The 16592-nt window shown below is 56.9% G+C and overlaps 1 protein-coding gene across 3 annotated transcripts in view; it reads right to left on the bottom strand.

Moving 5' to 3' along the window:
* Positions 1-12110, bottom strand: part of C6H16orf74 (chromosome 6 C16orf74 homolog) — a 54385-nt gene extending 42275 nt beyond the window's left edge. Inside the window, exons 1-4 of one of the 3 annotated variants that reach the window (XR_002344458.1) lie at positions 9397-12104; positions 4895-5021; positions 2370-2663; positions 1814-1962 (exon numbers count right to left, since the gene is read on the bottom strand). The gene's annotated coding sequence lies outside the window, so the exon portion shown is untranslated. Of the gene's footprint in view, positions 1-1813; positions 2664-4894; positions 5022-9396 lie in introns of all 3 variants that reach the window. The other 2 variants (XR_002344457.1, XM_013998143.2) reach the window with 2 other exon arrangements.

Below are 16592 nucleotides of genomic sequence, written 5' to 3'. Positions count from 1 at the left end.
ACAATCTCTGGCACCTCAGCACGGCCTGTTTGTGCAGTGGAAGACGGCACAGCGGCCCGAGCGGACAAACCAGGTCTGCGGGCATCCACGTGGGGGACATGCTCAAAAGCACGCTGAGCGGAAGAAAGCAACGCTGCACGCGTGAGCTCCGTGGGGACATTTGAAAAGACAAAGCCGTGCATCACGGCACCTGACAACCCTGCAGGGCTCTCCAGGCGAGTGGGTGATGCTGGGAGGGCAGGAAAAAGCCGGCAAAGGAGAGGAGGACAGAGGGGGTCCTAGCTCAACATTCTAATCTGTTAAAAAAGGCAGCAAGTACAGCAAAATGCTCGTGTGTGCAGAGGACGGGAGTCCACATTAAGGGCGTCTCCGTACTCCTCTCTACGAGAAGTATTTCACAGGAAAAGATAAAACCCCTCTGAATTACAGAAAGGAAGGAAAGCATGGCCTTGAGAAAGTCACCTGTCCCCTCTTCAGTCCCCACACCCGAAAGATGGGATAACGGGACCTGCGCTGATGCGCGGATGCGGGGCAAAAACGCAGCTGCTTTTTCACGACCAGCCTCTGGGAGCAGAAGCTCTTCACACGACAGCAACGGTCACACGAGCTGACTGGGTGCTTGCTGCCTGCCACACGTACCCGCCCTGAACTGACGGACGACGTCAGGGACAAAAGGCAGGTGTCCCGGTCCCCGTCTCAGGGGACACTGAGGCAGAGGCGTTAGGAACGCTGCCCCATGTTACCAGCGAGTGAGTGGTGGACCTGGCCCTTGGCCTCGGCCAGCAGGTCCGGAGCTGCATTCTTACCCCTTCTGTACACGGCCTCTCAGCAGTGCTGATTCTCTCTCCTGTTCGAGAGCCTGGAAATGACTGTTCACATCTGTAGGCGCCAAGTCACAGCCCAGCGCAGGGCCCGGCTAGTGCCTGGAGAGGCAGGGGCTCCCACTTCGGCTGCGGGGGCCACAGCCCCGCCCCCTGCCCGGCACACGCGAGCCCATTGGGAAGGTCAAAGTGCTTTGGCGACCCTGGGGGACCCCCGAGCACACCCCCTTCCACCTGCTGCTTATTCAATTACTCTTTGTGGCCACGCGTCTTTGCAGCCTCAAGACAAAACCTGGACGCTGGGAAGTTCTCTCCCCGGCAATGAGCGCTCCTCCACGAGAAAACCATTTGTGCCAGACAAGCATCCTCCTCCTGCTAGGCTGCCAGCCAACCGCGGGAAGAAAGTGGACGTGCATTCCCAGTCTCACTGAATTTCAACACCGTGTTCAACCGAGAGGGGAAGGACTCTCTTGCGGGGGGTGGGGGGGCAGGGGGAGCCGCAGCACCGCCTTCTCGTCCTCTAATTAAATTTCTGCCATCTTTACATGAGAAAACCCAGGCATGTATTTTGCTATGAGAACATAAAGATAGGTTTTGTTTTGTTTTTTGTCTTTTTAGGGCCTCACCTGCGGCATATGGAGGTTCCCAGGCTAGGGGTCGAATCAGAACTATAGCTGCCGGCCTGCACCAGAGCCACAGCAACTCCAGATCCTTAACTCACTGAGCGAGGCCAGGGATCAAACCCGCAACCTCATGGTTCCTAGTTGGATTCGTTTCCGCTGTGCCACGACGGGAACTCTAGATACAGCTTTTAAAGTTCAGGAGATGAGGACAGGGAAGTGCTTGGCACACTGCTGGGCACGTGACAGGAGCTCCTTGGTGAGCACAGGGGGCAGGGGGACCCCAAGCCTTCTGGGGGTCCTGGGGCACGGCGGCGGGGGAGGGAGAGGGTGGCTGCTTCCCCTGCGAGGCTCCCGGCGCCCAGCTCTTACCTCTAGGAGAAGAGGTCAGGGGCCGTCTCGGGTCTCAGGCTGGGGACAGTTGCTCGCGCTTCTCCGGTGGCCATCTGGGCTGTGGCTGCTCCCTGTCCCCTGCTGGCTGACTGTCTCCTGACTCTGCCCATTTGGGCTAAATGCGTGGCCTTTACAGAGAAGGAAAATTACCTTTAAGCTCAGGCCTTCCAATGGGCCCCGTGGCTTTCGGCAGCTTAGGCTGTGCCATTAATCCCTGGCTCGCAACCCCCGTTTCTGGCCTTGGGGAGAGAGGGACGGGCCAGTCGGAGCCCAGGCAGAGGACAGAAAGCCCCAGGGCGGAGGGACTCAAAGCCGTGGCCCGGGTGGGCGTGGGAGAGGGAGGACGGCCCCACGTCTGGAAGGCTCTCCCGGGACGGCGGCTGTGGGACCCTCGGGGGGCCCGGGGGGATTGCGAGCAAGGGGTTCACACACAGCCAGAGGGGGAAGGTCTGGCCTGAGGAACTGGGGTGAGCTGGCCAAGGATCCAGTGTGTTCCCCGAGTGTGGGTGTGTCGGGCGTCACAGGCGCGGCTGACCTGACCACTTGCAGGCCGGGAAGGGAGGGCGTCCAGGTTCCAGTGTCATTTTGCACAGCTCCTCTGGAGAGCAGGGGCACCTCAGGGAGGAAGAGCAGAACGAAGTCCCCCCACAGTGGGTCGGGGGGCGCCCCGGCCTTGGGGCTGGGAGAAGCTGTCAGGCTCCAACAGAGCCCGGTGAGACGCCGGGCAGGCAGCCCCAGGGCGAGAAGCAGCCGCCAGACGGGAGCGCAAGGGATCCCGTGATCCCTGGGTGGAGAGCGGCCAGGTCCTAGCACGCGGCCGAGGGAGGGCCTGGGCGGAGAGAGAGACCGGCCGTTTCCAGGGGGCTGGCAGAGACCCGGCTCAGCCCCGGCAAGGACACGGCCTCAGTCCGGGCAGCCCACTCGGAAGCATCCTTCACAGCGGTCCGGGCGGGGAGGAGGGTCTCTGCTCCCAGCACAGCCCAGGCTTCCCCAGAGCCTCCTGCAGCTGAAATGAGAGCATCGCTCAAAGGCTCGGCGCCCGCCCCAGCAGAGAACGTTCCTGGAATGAAAGCCCAGGGCCTGGGAGGCAGAGGAAGGGGAGTCAGGTGCAGGGTCCCAGCCTGTGTCAGGCTCCCGTGTCGAGAACACAGCCCTCCTGGGTGCGAGAGGAAGATCAGGCTGGAGAGGAGGCTGAGTGCAAGGCTCCTGCTCCCACCAGAGCCTCCGTTCAAGGCCCGACTCAGCCAGGACAGGCCCGGAGGGCACGCTCTGCCACCGCTGTGGGACAACCCTAGAGACTCTTCGGGCCGAGAGTGGCTTGGGGGGTCTGGGACGCCAGTGCCTCTGAGGGGGGCGCGTGTGGGGCTGTGCCTCCTCGGGGCCAAGAGAACACGGTCTGCGGCTGAGCCTGGCCTCTGCACATGTACCGCCACGCCAAGGACCTCAGACAGTGCGTCACTCGTTATCCTGAGCTGCTGTAAATGACGGGAGCACGAAGCACAGCTGGAGCCAGGGCCCCTGCGGGGGCAGGGAGCGCCACGGCGCTGCTGGAAGCCAGGGGGACATGGCCACGGTGGCGGTTTTCCCAGACTTGTTCTGGTTTCTGGAATTTTATGGTCACCACACACATCAAAGACATTCCCGGCACTGGCCCGGCCCTGCTGCTCCTGTCATTGTTCTCCATGGGGGGGGGGGGTGCGTCACATGGGCCAGGTGAGGCCTGCTCAGCTCTGACCTTCGCCTGTTCAGTGGTTGGGAGTCGAAGTCTCTGCAGCTGACAGAGGGGCCAAGCCTTGAGCGTCACCGGACGCCTGGCTGAGCCCCCAACTGGCTGCACCTGCCAGTCAGCTCCTGGTTGGTCGGTGCTCCAGTGGGGTGGGCAGGCCCCAGGGAAGGGCCTTGGCCTCACCTCCTCTTCTGGAGTTGACGGGGGGGGGGGGGGGGGGGGGGAGGCTTTGCGTGTCCTGGGGCCATAGAAGTTTCTGGCTGGTGGAAGGCAAGTATGCCACCAAGAAAACACGGTTCTTCCAGCCCTGAGCAGGTGGGGAAGGGGGAGGTGGGGGGTGAAGGCCAACCCCGAGGGGCAGGGAGATGGGCCGAGACAGCGTGGGAGGGACCGAGACAGCGCTCGGCACTCCTTCCCGAGGACCCAGCAAACCAGAGCCACGTCTGGACCACCTGGGGTGCTGGGAGGTCGAGTCCTGGCTGACAGCTCCCGGTGGAGCAGGGACAATAAATGACAAGATTTACTCAGCTCCAGGCTTAGCCAGTGACCCTCAGTCTCCAGCCCAGATCAAGCCAGGACGGCGAGATGGCCAGCCGGGCTCTGCGAGACAAGCTGGTCAGAGACACACGTTTCCAGGTCTTTTCCCTCCAGCATCTGCTGCTGGGGGTTCGACAGGTGCCCCCCAGGGGGCTCAGTGAGCCGGAGCCCTCACAGACAGACCTTTCACAGGAGGTTCCTGGCGGGTGGGAAGCAGGGGCTGCGAGCTCTCCCGTCGCATGTTCTCTGGTCCCAGGGAGCCCCTGCTCTGGGGCACAGAGGGAGGCCTGTGTGCATGGAGCCTGCTCCCTCCCTCAGTTCACCAGCAGGCTTCTCCCCCTCAGTGTGCCTGCAGCGCCTGTGACCCAGCACCTGCGCCTCCTCCATGCTGGACGCGGGGCACGCTGCCTGGGCTGGATGTTCAGATATGTGAGACTTCAGATACATGAATGGAAATGACAAGCACGTCAGCTGTCACCTGGGCCCCCAGGCCTGACACCCCAGCTGACAGTTCCCGCGGCCACTGCCAGGCTCTGAGCACCACCCAGTCCTGGACTTACAGGGATGGGGGAGTTGAGCCGCAGGTGACGGCCGAGCAATGGAGAGGGTGTGGCCAGGGATAGCTGTCCATCTGCCCAGACTCCTGGGGGTGAGTGGCTCCCGGTCACCACGTCCTGGTTCTGACTCCTCCCTGGCTGCTCAGGTGAGAGGCCCACCTGGAATGCTTCTCTGCACCCCAGCTTCTATCCTCCCCACAAAACTTCCCATGGGCGTTCCAACCGGAGGGATGGCCTTACCTAGGAACTCAAGCTCCTGCTGTGTGTCAGTGCACCTGCTTCGGGACTTCATTACACTCAAGGGCTGGGGGCGAGGCCTGCAGGTCACTCTGCTCTGTGCCTTCTGCTCCCCATAGTGTCCAGAGGGCTGGGTAAAGGAAGGACCGGGAGTCAGTGGGGTTAGCGTCTGCGGGGGGGCCGAGGTATGGGGGCAGCTCCAAGGCCCATCCCCGATCTTCCTGCAGGACCAAGCAAGGGGTCCATAGGGTGCCTGAGTTGGGCTGGTCTCAAAAGCGGGCTGGCCGGGAGACACTCTTGGGAAGAACGCCCAGGCACCCTTGGCTGAAAGTGGAAAACCCTTAATTTCCTTGGGGTCCTAGGCTTCTCTCCACCTGCTCCCCTGGTCCCCCAGCCAAAACGCACCCCCCTCTTCTCTGGTGCCGGCATGCCCCACCAGCCCAGGTCCAGTCCTGCCTCCATCTCCCTCTGCCCAGATGTGAGGGGCAGGCTGGAGCGTGTCTGCGTCTGCAGGTGCACCAGCCCAGCCTGGGAGCCACGCTCCCGTAATTACAGAGAATGCCGTCCCTCCTGGATAATCCAGTAATGACTGGATGAACCGTGCCTTCCTCCTGGGGCTCCAGTCGGTGCAGAGCCTGCCTGTTAAGGCGCCCCATGTCCCCCTGAGTTTTGAGAACTGCCTCTTTGCCCAGAAGTAATTTCGCAGAGAGCTTAGCTGACCATGCGACAGCCGACAGCCGTCTCACCAGCAGGATCTGCAAAGGGCTTTGAGATCCGCAGAGGCGGGCTGAGTAAATTCCAGGCATTACAGGTGATTAACAGAACAATGTCAGGACTAGTTCTGAGCCTCAGGGCTGGACTGGGGGGGAGGCCAGGGTGGCAGAGGCAGGTGACACCTATAGCAGGGTTTTTTTGGTTTTTGTTGTTTTTGGCTGTGCCTGCGGCATCTGGAAATCCCTGGGCCAGGGATCAAACCCAGGCCACAGCAGGGACCTGAGCCGCTGCAGTGACAACATCAGATCTTAACCCGCCGCTGCACAAGAGAACGCCCCCGACAGCAGTTTTTGACACATCCTGAGTGGCCGAGGAGAAAGCCACACCCGAGCTCTTCAAAGCAGACACTGCTGCTCCCTGCCTGCCAAGGGCAGGTGTTAGAGCCGGGTCTCAGGAACACCCCGCCTGGTACTGATGGAGCCATGGGGACGGCTGCTTCCTCGGCGCACCTGAGTGCCGCAGCACCAGAGAGTGTTCGGGGAGACCCAAGTGGACTGTGCAGGGACGGGATTCTGCTGCTTCGCGTTTCCTTCTGTGAGAAAACTGACTCATGTCTTCAATTTGCTTCTCTTTTTTTGGGGGGGGGGGCGCATATGGAGGGTCCCAGGCTAGGGGTCAAATCGGAGCTACAGCTGCCAGCCTCCACCACAGCCACAGCAATGCAGGATCCAAGACGCACCTGTGACCTGCACCACAGCTCACGGTAACGCCCGATCTTTAACCCACTGAGTGAGGCCAGGGATCGAACCTGCAACCTCATCGTTCCTAGTCGGGTTTGTTTCTGCTGCGTCACGACGGGAACTCCTTCAGCTCGCTTCTCCTTGAGGACATCAGTTGAGCGCACTCAGATGCTTACGGTCACTTGGACAGCTTCCTTGGGGGGTCCCTGATCCCTTGGGTCCTTTTTTAAAAAGCTGGCCTATAAGTTTTCATTTTTTTTGGCCGCACCTGCGGCATGAGGAAGTTCCTGGGCCAAGGAGGGAACCTGCCCTGTTGCTGTAGCAATGCTGGATCCTTAACCCACTGCTCCACGCGGGAACCTCCATTCTTTTTTTTTTTTTTTTTGGCTTTTAGGGCCGCTCCATAGCACACGGAAGTTCCCAGACTAGGGGATGGATCAGCGCTGCAGCTGCCGGTCTACACCACAGTCACAGCAACACCAGATCCAAGCCTCGTCTGAGGCCTACATCCCAGCTCACAGCAATGCCAGATCCTTTACCCACTGAGCAAGGCCAGGGATCGAACCTGTGTCCTTATGGATACTACTCAGATTCGTTTCCGCTGAGCCAGGAAACCAACTCCGCCATCCTCTAATTTTTAATATATTTGGACAGCTAGAGCAGACAGAAGTCTTTTGTTGGCTGACTGTATTATAAATCTCCTCTCGCTCTGTGGCCTTCCTTTTCACATCGCATTTTTTTTTTCATCAAGTGCACAAAAGTTTTTGATTTTAATGTAGGACGACTGCTCACATATTTGCATGTCCCGTTTAAAAATCTTTGTCAAGCCCACAGACGTGAATATCCTCCTGTTATTTTCTGGAAGTCTTAGCATTTTACTTTTCATATTTAGACCAATAATCCACAAGACAGCACTGCGCGCCCCCAAGTGTCTAACATTAAACAGACTGACAACATGGTCTCACTGAAGAGAAGGAGACACTGGCGCTCCCACAACTGGAGGCAGATGTTCAACAGGTGGTCAGCAACCCACTGCTTCCCCTGGCGACACCCCTTAAAAGCTGAACGTACACACTCCAGCAAAATCCTAATCCTACGCCTAATCCTGAAGGATGTGTGTACATCTGTGCCCCCCAAAAGCACACACGAGAATGTTAACGGAGCAGTATCTGTGCTGGCCCACGTCCGGGAAAAACCCCAAATATCCGTCAACAGCGGGATGGAGAAACTGGGGTACGTCGATAAAATGCAGTAACACACAGCAATGAAAACACATTAAAAACTGCTACACGAAACACGAATGGATCTCACACCCGATTCAAATGCACGCTGTATACGTCCGTTTCTAGAAAGCTCCAAAACCAGGCAGACCCAACGCAGGCTCAGGGATGAGGGGGCTCCCGGGCTCAGTGGTGGTTATGAGCCTGAGCCTGCCCGCTCTGCCCACTTTGTGAAAATCCACCGAGGTTCGTAATTGTGATTCGAACACTTCCCTGTACAGATTTAACACTTAAAAAAGAGACTCTTGCCCAATATGTCTGAGATGGGAACACAGAAAATGTAGGATGTGAATACAAAGGGCAAACTTTTTTTTTTTGTCTTTTTTTGCTATTTCTTGGGCCGCTCCCGCGGCATATGGAGGTTCCCAGGCTAGGGGTCTAATCGGAGCTACAGCTGCCGGCCTACGCCAGAGCCACAGCAACGTGGGATCCGAGCCGTGTCTGCAACCTACACCACAGCTCACGGCAAGGCCGGATCGTTAACCCACTGAGCAAGGGCAGGGATCAAACGTGCAACCTCATGGTTCCCAGTCGGATTCGTTAACCACTGCGCCACGACAGGAACTCCCAAAGGGCAAACTTAATGGTTCTGGAAATAAAGTGGTTAAATAATCAGAAAATGTGAACTACATCTTTCATGAATTTAAATTGAAGACTTTGGAATTCAAAAACGAAGATTAAAAAAAAAAGGGCGTTCCTGTCATGGTGCAGCAGAAACCAATCTGACTGGGAACCATGAGGTTTTGGGTTCAATGCCTGGCCTTGCTCAGTGGGTTAAGGATCTGGCCTTGCTGTGAGCCGTGGTATATGGTCACAGATGTGGCTCGGATCTGGTGTTGCTGTGGCTGTGGTGTAGGCCGGAAGCTGCAGCTCCAGTTAGACCCCTAGCCTGGCAACCTCCATATGCTGCGGGTGCGGCCCTAAAAAGACAAAAAGACAAAAAACAAACAAGCAATCAAACCAAAAAACAAAACAAAACAAAACAAAAATGAAGAATTCTACTATTTAGGGGAGAGATGCCTAGAAGGGCGCTGAGCAGATGCAGAGCTTTTAGCTGACTCCATGTTTCCCGTTTGTACCTTTGTTTGAATCCATCAACAGCAGGTCTCTGGGGGCTCGTCCTGCACCCACACACAGGGACTAGGACAGGGCCCTGGGGGCACGGGCGGCAGCTGCCTGGAGAGCTCTGGCTACAGAGCCACCTCAGAGAAGTGGGAAGAATGAAGAGATTCGAGACCCAACTGTCGAAAGTTAAGATAATAAACAGACAGGTCTTCCTAGGCCCTCGCCCTGCTGTCCTCGGTCCAGGGCTGTGAGACGGCTCAGAAGCTGCAGGTCTGGCCTCAGCTGCCTGCTCCCTGTTGCTCAACTGTTTACAGCACCTTTGCGCATCCTGCGCTGAACACCTTTTAAAAGAGAAAAAAAACGAAAGCGCTTGCTGCCGAGGCAGGTTCACTCCGGAGACCTGAATCCCGCGAGGCTGAACCCTCTGGAGGCGCAGCGCTGGCGACCTGCGGAATTAGCAGGCTCAGTCCTCCGCCCCTGGCTGAACGCGGTCACTGGGTAAGTCGCGTCCTTCTGAGGATCTTCAATTATTCATTAGAAAGCACGAATTTTCATCAGAGATCAGGGCTTTTTTTAAGTGTGGCCTGAATCCACCTGCTAAAAATCGACTTTTGGGCCAGGAATCTCGATGCATTTGAGTTCTCAGGCCTGAGCCCAGAGATCTTCACACATTTTCTGATATTTTACTGGTAATTGTGCCTTTTACCTCTTAATTTACGGTGTGAGCTCCTCAAATGTACGCCTGCTTCCCGCTTCTTTGCATCTCAGCATCCAGGACGGGAGGCCTCGGAGATCCCGACGGATGGGACAGCTTTCCACCTCGTCTTCTGCAGGATGGCGACCAGGAGTGACTCCTGGCTTCTTTCTGACTTTCTACCATGAACACACACTGGGGTTGTCACAGGACGAGAGCACGTTAAAGCTGGGGGCGGGGGACAGGAGTGAGGACGCGGGGCGGGGAGGAGGAGGAAGGCAGCTTCTGTGCAGGGAGGGGCTGCACGCCCGGCCCGGTCCTGTGAGGGGTCAGGCAGTCCCTCCCAGGCCGGGCTGTGGTTCTGGACCTGCAACCTGCAGAGCCTGACACCCTGACGCCCTGGGGGCAGGGGGCAGGTGTAAACAAGGGGGGAAGGAAATACAAGCTGCTGGTGTTTCCGAGAAGAAACGCTTTGATCCGCTCACTTCCTCTTTCAACAAGCGTCCACTGAATGGTCCCTGGGAACAAGCACTTAGATCTTTCTCAGCAAAGGCGGGCAGTGCTTTGACCCTGGGGGTCAGTCTGGCCGCAGTGTGTTCTAGAACTGTGAACACCTCAGCAGGTAAGACCTCTGCTCAGTGGAGCCCAGACGCACAGTGCTGAGAGCCGGCGCGCACGGTGTCGCCAAAGCACCCCCACCTTCACTTTTCAGACGCGAGAGGCGCCTGCCCGCAGCCGCGGGACTGGAGTGGCAGCTGGGATCCAACCACGGGGAGGAGGCACTGCCCAGGCGACAGGAAGATTAATTGTTGAGAGCACCCACTGAGGAAAGAGCGCCTCTGTGGTACTGAGCCGGGTGCCGTGGAGAAACTGGGTCCACTCGACACACTTCACACTCATCCCTCAGCACTCAGCCTGCAGCCAGGGCCCTTGGGGATCTCTGGGGAGCGTCCTGCGTGGGGCAGGCTCCCTGACTGCCAGGTGCTGCGCGGGGCTGGCAGCCTGGCCCGGAGACCCTCACCAGCAGGGGCAGAGCTCACGGTGTTGCACTTTGCCGATACTGCATTTTCAAAAAACTGCAGCTTTGTGGCAACTCTGCTGAGCGTCTACTGGCACCATTTCCCCAAAAGCATCTGCTCACTTTGGGTCACATTTTGGTCAATCTCACATGTCAAACTTTTCCATTACTGTCACTTGTTACGGTGAGGTGTGACCGGGGCTTTGAGGGGGGTGTGGTTAACTGCTTTGGACACCACAAGCTGTGTGCATGTGAGACCGTGACCTTGTGGCCAGGTGCGCTCTGACCGCCCCCGTGACTGGCCACGAGCCCCCCCTCCCGTCCTCGGGCCTCCCTCTTCCCTGAGACGCGATGTGGAAATGAGGCCAATCCACAAGCCTGCAGCGGCCTCGCCGGGCTCCCAGGGAAGGGAGAGTCGCGTGTCTCTCACTTTCCATCAAAAACCAGACGAGACCGAGCTTCGTGCAGAAGCGGAGACAGAAGTCCGTTGTGCCAAACGGGCATCTGAGTCGTGAGAGGAAGGCGGCCTTCTCGAAGGGAGTGGAAGCACGGATCCAGGGAGCACCCAAGGGAGGAGCGCGCCAAACAGCCTCCCTGCTGCCGTGGAGAAGGCTGCGCTGCTCCGGACAGAAGATGAGAGCAGCCACACGCCCCTAAGCCGAGGCCTCGACCGGAGCAGGGCCCGCACTCTCTCCGATTCTGCAGAGGCTGCCGCAGGCGAGGGAGCTGCAGGAGGCAATGAGCAGACACCCACCCGCAGAGGCCGGGTCACGAGGCCGAAGCACAGAGGCCGCCTCCACAGCTCCGAAGCGCGCGGCGAGGGGCACGAGCCGAGGGAGAAGCTGCAGCTCGGATCACCCAGGAAGGTGGCCACGCGGACAGATGTTCAGGGGCCACCAGACAGCCTCCTGGTGTCAGGAGACGCCAGCTAGGACTTCGAGGGCTGGAGGGGGACGTCCGCGCCGGGCGTCAAAGCTTCGGAGGCCAGGCCGACTCTGCTGGGGGCTCATGCGGCTGGTGACTTTCAGGTGAAGCCAGGGCTCGTTGGCGATTTCACATGTCCCAGTGTCCTTCAGGAGGACGCTAAAGCCACTCGGCCTGTGCTCTGGACGTGGAACAAAGCCTGGATGACGGCACGTCTGCTGACAACACGGTTTACTGAGTGTTTTGTTTTTTGTTTTTTTTTTTTTGCTTTTTTGCACCTGTGGCATATGGAGGTTGCCAGGCTAGGGGTTGCACAGCCAGAGCAACTCAGGGTCTGAGCCCCATCTGTGACCTACGCCACGGCTCAGGGCAACGCCAGATCCCTGACCCACTAAGTGAGGCCACGGATGAAACCCGCAACCTCATGGATACTGGCTAGATTCGTTTCTGCTGCACCACAATGAGAACTCCCCCACTGAATACTTTAACCCCACTGTTGAGACCTGAAAGTCAGAAAAAAGATTCTTTTCAAATTATTACTGTTCGCCTGGTCCCCCAAGAGCTCTGATGGAGACGCGCGCTGGGGTTAGACTTCTTTAGCGTCTGCTAACACAGCAGCCACGCTGCAGCCTGTGGGTCGAGGAGTCACTCTGCCTTTGAAGTCTTGCTATTTACGAAACACATTTCGGAGTTCCTGTCATGGCTCAGTGGTGATCGAATCCGACCAGGAACCAAGAGGTTGCGGGTTTGATCCCTGGCCTCACTCAGTGGGTTAAGGATCCGGCGTTGCTGTGAGCTGTGGGGTAGGTCACAGACACGGCTCAGATCCCACACTGCTGTGGCTGTGGCACAGGCTGGCGGCTACAGCTCTGATCAGACCCCTAGCTTGGGAACCTCCATGTGCTGTGGGAGCGGCTCTAGAAAAGGCAAAAAGACAAAAAAAAAAGAAACACATTTCCTAAGGTTATAGCTGCCACAGTGATCCTCTGATGAATCTGGGCAAAGTACACTGAAAACCTTCTGGAAAGAATTCACCTTTCCAGATGCCATCAAGAACATTTGTGACTCTGGGGAAAAGGTCAGAATATTAAAATTAAGAGGAGTTTGGGAGTTCCCGGCAGGGCTCAGCATAAACGAAACTGACTAGCATCCATGAGGATGCAGGTTTGATACCTGGCTTTGCTCAGTGGGTTAAGAATCCGGTGTTGCCGTGAGCTACGGTGCAGGTCAGACACGGCTCGGATCTGGCGTTGCTGTGACTGTGGTGTAGGCTGGAAGCTACAGCTCTGATTCAACCCGTAGCCTGGGGACCTCCATGTGCTGCGGGTGCAGCCCTAAAAGAAAAAACAGGAATGTGGAAGACGTTGATTGCAGCCCTCTTGATGCCTTTGAGGGGCTCAGACTTTGGGGGCGGCGGTCACTGCAGATGTGAACACAGCGAGAGAGCTAGAACTGCAAGTGGAGCCTGAAGATGGGACTGAGGCGCTGCGATCTCACGACAAAACCTTCAGTGGCTGAGGCGCTCTTGGGAGCGAGCAGAGCCCACTGTTTCCTGAGATGGAATCTACTCCTGGTGCAGCGGCTGGGAACACCGCTGACACGACCACGACGACGGAGCCACAATACAACGTCAAATTCGTTGAGAAAGCAGGTTTGAGGCTCGAGAGAATGGACGTCAATTTTTTTTTTTGTCTTTTTTAGGGCCGCACCCACGGCATATGGAGGTCCCCAGGCTAGGGGTCGAATCCGACGTGTAGCAGCCGGCCTACACCACAGCCACAGCAACTCGGGATCTGAGCTGCATCTGTGACGTACACCACAGCTGACAGCAACGCCGGGTCCTTAACCCGCTGAGCAAGGCCCGGGATTGAACCTGCATCCTCATGGGTGCTCGTCAGATTCGTTTCTGCTGAGCCACGACGGGGGCTCCCTGACGTCCCCTCTGAAAAGACGTTCCACTGCGGGTCCAACACCATCAAACAGCACCGCGTGCTCCAGAGAAACTGTTCCTGCGCAAAGTCAGCCATGCAGCAAACGTCCTCCTTGTCGCATCTTAAGACCTGGCCGCAGCGGCCCAACTTTCCGCAGCCACCGCCTTGCGCGGTCAGCCGCCGTCCGCGGAGGCAAGACCCTCCGCCAGCAAGACGACGGCTCGCTGAGCCCGAGACGACGGCTCCAGGGTGTCGGCGCCGAAAAATGTGAAAGTTAAGGCACATACACTGTTGTTTCCAGACATACTGTGCACGCCTCAGATTAGACTGCGGTGTGAACCTAACTTTCACATCAACTGGGAAACGAAAACGTCACGTGACCAGCTTTCTCTGCCATTGGCTTCACGGCGGAGAGGTGAAGCACAGCCGAGGCCAGGTGTGCCCGTGTGCTGGGTGCACTTGCTGCGGCCTGCCCAGCAGCACCCGGTCCTTTCTTCAGACGGCGCTCCACGCAGGCAGGGGCTCTTGCGCTCCGCATGGCGACACGAGCCCCAGGCAAAGGCGCCCTCCGGTCAAGCGAGGGAGGTGGCCTGCGGGCAGGTGTCGCACACTTGGAAAGCAAAAGACCAAGGGGCACACACGTTTCGGCAGCTCTAAAGCTGGGCTAGACCCCAGGAACGAACCTTTCAGGGGAAGAAGGCTCCTCAGAAACAGGTGGCTGTATCCCACAGAAACGCCAAACCCTGGTCCGATGCTGCAGCCCACTCAGGGCCATCTTAGGCATTTTAAGGCGTCGCAACAAGTCTCACCACGAGGCTACCCATGTGCGTCATCCCCTGGATTCTGACAGGCACGGAAATGAGGATTCATACTCGCCTGAGAGCTGGCAGAGCGAACACAAACTAACATGTGCTGCCAGGGCTGAACTGAAGAAGAAATCCAATGCTTAAGAGGCACTGAGTTGAGGGAAAGTCTCAGGCAACGTCAATTAATGAAAGCAACGTCTATTTTTAAATTCGGCTCGCTTCATGACAGTGGCTAAAAATGTCCACAGGGCAGGGAGGGTCGTGCTCACGGCTCTTTCCCTGCTTCCACTTACCATGTCATAAAACAGCCGCTGTTTTCACAGACCTAACGCGCAAAAGGGGCAGTGGTGTTAACAAATATTCTTCTTGTGAAGGCAAAACAAGAAAGGTAGGTCAGAAAAGCTGAAAATGACAACACATGGGAACAGACGTCTTCCAAGCACATCCATCAGAAAAATAAGGTATTAAAATCAAACCTAATTATATAGAAATTTTTACAGGAGACTCAAAAGTACCAGATCCCTGGAAAACTTAAATTACTCAAGATTTCTAAGTTGTTTCTTTATCCTAGGTCAATCTCATTTCATTAGAATTAGCAAAATCAGTTCTTCCTGAGTACACGCATTGCTTTCTGTTATTTCTGACGTCCCTGCCTACTTTTTCCTGTCTCGTGTCCTCGGACCTTAAAGGCAACCACGATTAGACGTGGAAAGTGGTATTTTTGTATAAATCAAGAATTCATTTGTCCTCCTCGCCTCCGGACAGACGGATCCTGTGGAAGAGAAAAGCGTCCCCCAGAGTGATTTAAACACCTGCTGGTTCTCGGGGGCCAGCTCCACCCCCCTCCCCCTCCCACCCCCTCAGACTGAAGCAGGAAAGAATCTCAGGAACATTCTCGCCCATGAGCTCTTCAGCACACAAACACACGTGGGGCTGCTTCTGTCTTTTCTAGGAAAAGGCAGGGTATGAATCCGTCTCTGTGGCTACCTGACAGGCTCGCACTTTAATCCCGGGGGGAGTGCAGACTGTCCTTAGGGTCAAGGGGACGGGAGGCCCAGAGGCCACACAGCGAGGGCCGGAGAGGCAGGAGGGAGGGAACCCAGCTCGGGGGGCCGGGGGCTCAGCAGAGGCTTTTGTTCTCTTTCCCCCGCATGCAGGAGCAGCTCTCTGCACTTTGGAGATGTGTTGTTTGCTCATCGACAGTGGATACATTCTTCCCTTTGGAGTATTTATTTAACATGCGTTCTTCTGAAAACCTAAGCCTGACTCAGCCACAGAAAGGGCCCCTGGCTCTAGGCTGAAATCCAAAGTGGACGGGCTCCCGTTCCTGGGAAGCTGGTGGGCGAATCCAGAACAAGGATTCCACAAAGGGGTGAAAATCAGGGAAAACAAGACCATCTTGGCCGTGAACCTGAAACTGGCCTCGGCCACACCTATGATTCCAAAAGGCTTTGCCAGTTCCCCGGACCTTGAACCGGAAGTAGCACATGTTTGTTCTAATTCCCGGAGAACACAGCCTTTCCTGTGGTACATGCTGGAGAAGAGTCTTCTCTTTTCAGAAACATCACAAACCCAGCCGGGAAGACGGTCCGCCGTGCTCCATCCGCGACGGCCCCGCGTCTGAGGCGAGGAGCGTGAGAAGCCCGAGCTCGGACACATGGCCCTTCCTTCGTGTTCCCTGCAGGACACGAGGGAGCTTAGGGAGTCAAGGGGAAGCAGTATGTGGAGAGAGGAGAGAAGCTGGTGGACCACATAAAACATATCTATGGTAAGCAGTGCTGAAATGATGTTGCTGCTTGTGAAAACAGCGAATGCTTCTGCGTCATCAACCCTTCCGAGAGATGATGCCAACTGCTCTAAGTTTCCTTCGTGTAGTCAAAGAAGACAGTAGCAAGGGCACAGCGCTCTCGACTCTGCCCCAAATAATTCACGTAAAGAAGAAAACATGCAATGGAACGATTTAGGTTCCCGTCGACTTCCTAGGACCGGCTTCAGCAGCTTGACCCAACGTGTCAAGTACAGTGACAGGCAGTGCCCTGCGCAACTCAGGGAGCCTAAGTTTTGTTTTGCTTTCGCTGCTTCAACTGCAAAAGGAAGAACTGCTCTGAAGACATAAATTAGAACCATTTGGATAATCATGCCAGTCAGTCAGGCCTCAGGACTGATTCTTGCCTTTTTAAGACAATCTTAGCACAGATCCATTTTTCCTTTTTGGTGCCACAGGTTTACAAGCTTTCTGGTTGAGAAGCATCACCCAGTGCTCTCATCCAAGCTGCCTTCCCGACAAGGTTTGTTTTTACCCTTAATGATGAAGGTTTCTCGGGCAACGGTGGCATTATTCCCACGTGGAGAGCCGTGGCGGCTCCGGGAGCCCGACCCCAGTGGGGCAGGGCTGTCGGCGGCTGCAGCCTCCGGCCCGCTGAGCACGGCACACGCGCTCTCGAGCAGGGCTCAGCCCCGGTGCAGCCCGCGCCCGCCCGATCCCGGGACGGGACGACACAGACACAGACGGCGTGAAAACTCACAAAC

Source organism: Sus scrofa, chromosome 6, assembly GCF_000003025.6.
Source record: "Sus scrofa isolate TJ Tabasco breed Duroc chromosome 6, Sscrofa11.1, whole genome shotgun sequence".
Taxonomy (NCBI): domain Eukaryota; kingdom Metazoa; phylum Chordata; class Mammalia; order Artiodactyla; family Suidae; genus Sus; species Sus scrofa.
This window is presented reverse-complemented; position numbering and strand designations above follow the sequence as displayed.